Raw genomic sequence first — 4,762 nt, 5'->3', positions numbered from 1 at the left:
GCCAGGTTCATGTGCGATACATAGAGAGCGTATACTCGCAGGTGAATACTTAATTGGTAACTATAGAAATCTTGGGTTCTTTTTTTTTTTAAAATAAATTTATTTATTTATTTATTTATTTTTGGCTGCATTAGGTCTTCGTTGCTGCACGCGGGTTTTCTTTAGTTGTGTCGAGCCGGGGCTACTCTTTGCTGTGTTGCGCGGGCTTCTCATTGCGGTGGCTTCTCTTGTTTTTTTTTTGAAAACAAATATCACTTTTATTGACAAGATAGGGCCACAATGGGCAGCTCCACAGAACACAAGTAAGACAGTCCCAAGACAAGAGTGTAAAATTACAGCAGACAGGTTAATATTCTTCACCCTCCCCTTCCCCCTCAGCACTATCAGCTCCAACCTCCTCATAATCTTTCTCAAGGGCAGCCATATCCTCACGGGCCTCAGAAAACTCTCCTTCCTCCATGCCCTCACCCCCGTACCAGTGAACAAAGGCACGCTTGGCATACATCAGGTCAAACTTGTGGTCCAGGCGAGCCCAGGCCTCAGCGACGGCTGTGCACACAGCATGCACACAGCTCGCTGTACTTTGGCCAGGTCCCCACCAGGTACCGCAGTGGGAGGCTGGTAATTAATGCCAACTTTGAAGCCAGTGGGGCACCAGTCCACAAACTGGATGGTATGCTTGGTCTTGATGGTGGCAATGGCAGCATCGACATCTTTGGGAACCACGTCGCCACGGTACAACAGGCAGCAAGCCATGTATTTACCATGGCGAGGGTCGCATTTCACCATCTGGTTGGCCGGCTCAAAGCAAGCATTGGTGATCTCTGCTACAGTAAGCTGTTCACGGTAGGCTTTCTCAGCAGAGGTAACGGGCATATGTGGCCAGAGGGAAGTGGATGCGGGGATAGGGCACCAGATTGGTCTGGAATTCTGTCAGATCAACATTCAGGGCTTCATCAAACCTCAGGGAAGTGGTGATGGAGGACCCAATCTGGCTCATGAGGTGGTTAAGATTAGTGTAGGTTGGGCGCTCAATATCGAGGTTTCTACGACAGATGTCATAGATGGCCTCATTGTCTACCATGAAGGCGCAATCAGAGTGCTCCAGGGTGGTGTGGGTGGTGAGGATGGAATTGTAGGGCTCAACTACAGCTGTGGAAACCTGAGGGGCTGGGTAAATGGAGAACTCCAGCTTGGACTTCTTGCCATAATCGACAGAGAGACGTTCCATCAGCAGGGAGGTGAACCTGGAATCAGTTCCCCCGCCAAAGCTGTGGAAAACCAAGAAGCCCTGAAGACCTGTGCACTGGTCAGCCAGTTTCCGAATTCAGTCCAAGACGAGGTCAATGATCTCCTTGCCAATGGTGTAGTGACCTCGGGCATAGTTATTGGCAGCATCTTCCTTGCCTGTGACGAGCTGCTCAGGGTGGAAGAGCTGGCGGCAGGTGCCAGTGTGAACTTCATCAATGACCGTGGGTTCCAGGTCTACAAACACGGCCCTGGGCACATGCTTGCCAGCGCCTGTCTCACTGAAGAAGGTGTTGAAGGAGTCATCTCCTCCCCCAATAGTCTTGTCACTTGGCATCTGGCCATCGGGCTGGATGCCGTGTTCCACGCAGTGGAGCTCCCAGCAGGCATTGCTGATCTGGACACCAGCCTGGCCAACATGGATGGAGATGCACTCATGCATGACTGAGACTTGTAGGGTTCTGCGGGGCTGGAGGAGGTGAGGGGACGGCCACGAAGCTCTCCCACTGACAGACTACCAAGGGGTCCGGGGGAGAAGTAGTCGGCTTCTCTTGTTGTGGAGCACAGGCTCTAGGCACATGGGCTTCAGTAGCTGTGGCTCACGGGCTCTAGAGCACAGGCTCAGTAGTTGTGGCGCATGGGCTTAGTTGCTCCATGGCATGTGGAATCTTCCCGGACCAGGGCTTGAACCTGTGTCCCCTGCATTGGCAGGTGGATTCTTAACCACTGCACCACCAGGGAAGCCCCTTGGGTTCTTTTTAAGCCTCATTCCAAAATTAGTTTTTGCATATGCTGTTAGAGACAGCTGGCCTGACAAAACATCTTTTCAAAATTCTGACCTTAAAGGAACAGGAGCTTGCATTTCTCTCCTTGTGCCTTTGCGATGTAAAGATGTTCTACCTGATCATCTTAGGTGTATTGTTCTGTGTTTTGAGAGTTTGGTCTCTGCCATCCAGAAGGTACACATATGGTGTAGTAGAATAGACTGGGATTCCGATTCTGAGCAGTCTCTTTGGCTGTGCCAGCTCGCGGAAATTTTTCATAAGGGTTCCCATTCCATAATGGGCTTTTTTCATTTCAACCTTCATTGTATCTGTGTATACAATGAAGGACAATGAAGGTCTTTACTTACTTAGACTATTTTTGGGAGTAAAGTTTATGGGTTTTTTTGGCTGCACCATGCAGCTTGTGGGATTTTAGTTCCCCAACCAGGGATCGAACCCAGGCCCTAGGCAGTGAGAGTGCAGAGTCCTAACCACTGGACCACCAGGGAATTCCTGGGAGTAAACTTCTGGATATTGTGAATGCTGCATCCTTTGCATTCTCTTGTGGGGATACCTCTTGCATCTTTTTTAAAAAATTAATTAATTTTTTGGCTGCCTTGGGTCTTCGTTGCACTCAGCCTTTCTCTAGTTGTGGTGAGCAGGGGCTACTCTTCACTGCAGTGCGTGGACTCCGGTAGTTGTGGCGCTTGGCTTTCAGTAGTTATAGCTAGTGGGCTCTAGAGCTCAGGCTCAGTAGTTGTGGCACACGGGCTTAGTTGCTCTGCAACATGTAGGATCCTCCGAGACCAGGGATCAAACCATGTCCCCTGCATTGGCAGGCGGATTCCCAAGCACTACACCACCAGGGAAGTCCGCCTCTTGTATCTTACTGGTTTGACTTGCTATTAAGATACTAATTGTAAGTGGCCACATAATGGATCCTTTAAATTGGAAAAACTAAATTGGTAAATTTTTAGAGTGCTCTCATGATAAACAGCTGTTTTATTGGTACCTATGGAAAGACCAATTGAAAGGAGAATACACACACACCAAAAAAACAGCTAACCTTAAAAACTCCTTTAGTTTAAAACAAAACAAAACAAAACAAAACAATAAAACAGTTTGGGAAGCCTTACTTGTGGTCTCAGCTTCCCTTCAATAGGTCTTACTGATGTTAATAAAAACATTAGGAGGACTTCCCTGGTGGTCCAGTGGCTGAGACTCTGCGCTCCCAATGAAGAGGGCCCAGGTTCGATCCCAGATCAGAGAACTAGATCCCACATGCCGCAACTAAGAGGTTGCATGCTGCAACTAAAGATCCCGCATGCCACAACTAAGACTTGATGCAGCCAAATAAAATAAATATTTAAAAACAAACAAACAAAATTACGTTAACTAATGTTAATTAGGTTGATTAACAAGTGACTAGGAAGAAGCTGAGCGGAAAGTAAAGAGACTTCTTCCAAATAAGGTGGAAATTTTAAAGGAACTCATCACAGTAGGATGGAAATCTTTAGATGGTTATTAAGAAACGGGATAAGTAAAACAGACATTGATGAGATGAAAAGAAAGGTTTTGATACAACCCTACCTAAGGTTGGATGGGCCAAAGGGGTCCCCTGTAAGCTCCCCCCAACATTAAAGGACCCCAAAAAGGTCTGCTCTATTTACCCCAGTTTAGAAAAAAATTTTTTTTTTTGAATTGTTTATTTATTTTTGGCTGTGTTGGGTCTTCGTTGCTGCGCGCGGGCTTTCTCTAGTTGCGGCAAGCGGGGGCTACTCTTCGTTGCGGTGTGCAGGCTTCTCATTGCAGTGGCTTCTCTTGTTGCGGAGCACGGGCTCTAGGCCAGCGGGCATCAGTAGTTGTAGCACGCAGGCTCAGTAGTTGTGGCTCACAGGCCCTAGAGCGCAGGCTCAGTTGTTGTGGCGCACGGGCTTAGCTGCTCCGCAGCATGTGGGATCTTCCTGGACCAGGGCTCAAACCCGTGTCCCCTGCATTGGCAGGCGGATTCTTAACCACGGCGCCACCAAGGAAGCCCTAGAAAAATTTAAAAGACTGGAGGAAAAAAATTACACTGAGATACCTGACCAGCAATTTCTTGGGGCAATAGTTAAGCCAATTAATCAAGTTAAAGATTAACAAAAGGGCTTGGGTTCCTTGACTCGACCCCTGACTGGAGATGTAACCACAGAACCAGCCCAAACTGGCCATATCCTGTTGCTAACAAGAGACTGAGTTGTTTTTCAGAGACAACACGACAAAACCGCAAGTCACGTAGCCAAAGCATGCGCAGAGGAGAAAATTTTGACCTCAAGTAACACCCAGAACCAAAGGACCCTCCCACCCCCACCCCAAGCATAGAACCAAAGGACCAAGACATGACTGGAACCTGAATGCTGGAACCCTTTCAGAAGCAAAGGGCTGTTTTCCAGGGAGATACAGTGCTGAAGTCGCTTTACCATACCTTACCATGAATGGCCAAATTCTAAAGCCCTCCAGTGGAAACGTGTCCTGCGAGTGCTTCCACATACCGACCTGACTGTCTTCCCCTAACTCATAAAAGTTTGACCAAACCCCAGATCAGGGAGGTATATTTGAGCCCTACCTCCTGTCTGTCCTTGCTGGTCAACCTTATAATAAAGCATGTTCTTTTCTCAAAAGCCAGTGCCATAGTATTGGCTTCTGTGTACTTCGGGCATTGAGCCCTTGCTGGGTAACAGAGACCCCAAAGCCTTTTATATAGAAATGGA

General features: G+C 47.9%; 1 pseudogene; it reads right to left on the bottom strand.

Moving 5' to 3' along the window:
* Window positions 1-267: 267 nt before the first annotated feature.
* Window positions 268-1,720, bottom strand: LOC133090337 (tubulin alpha-1C chain-like; annotated as a pseudogene).
* Window positions 1,721-4,762: the final 3,042 nt, after the last annotated feature.

The sequence above is a fragment of the Eubalaena glacialis genome, chromosome 4 (genome assembly GCF_028564815.1).
Source record: "Eubalaena glacialis isolate mEubGla1 chromosome 4, mEubGla1.1.hap2.+ XY, whole genome shotgun sequence".
NCBI classification, from domain to species: Eukaryota; Metazoa; Chordata; class Mammalia; order Artiodactyla; family Balaenidae; genus Eubalaena; species Eubalaena glacialis.
The sequence above is the reverse complement of the archived record's forward strand: the minus strand, read 5'-3'. Positions and strand labels throughout refer to the sequence as shown.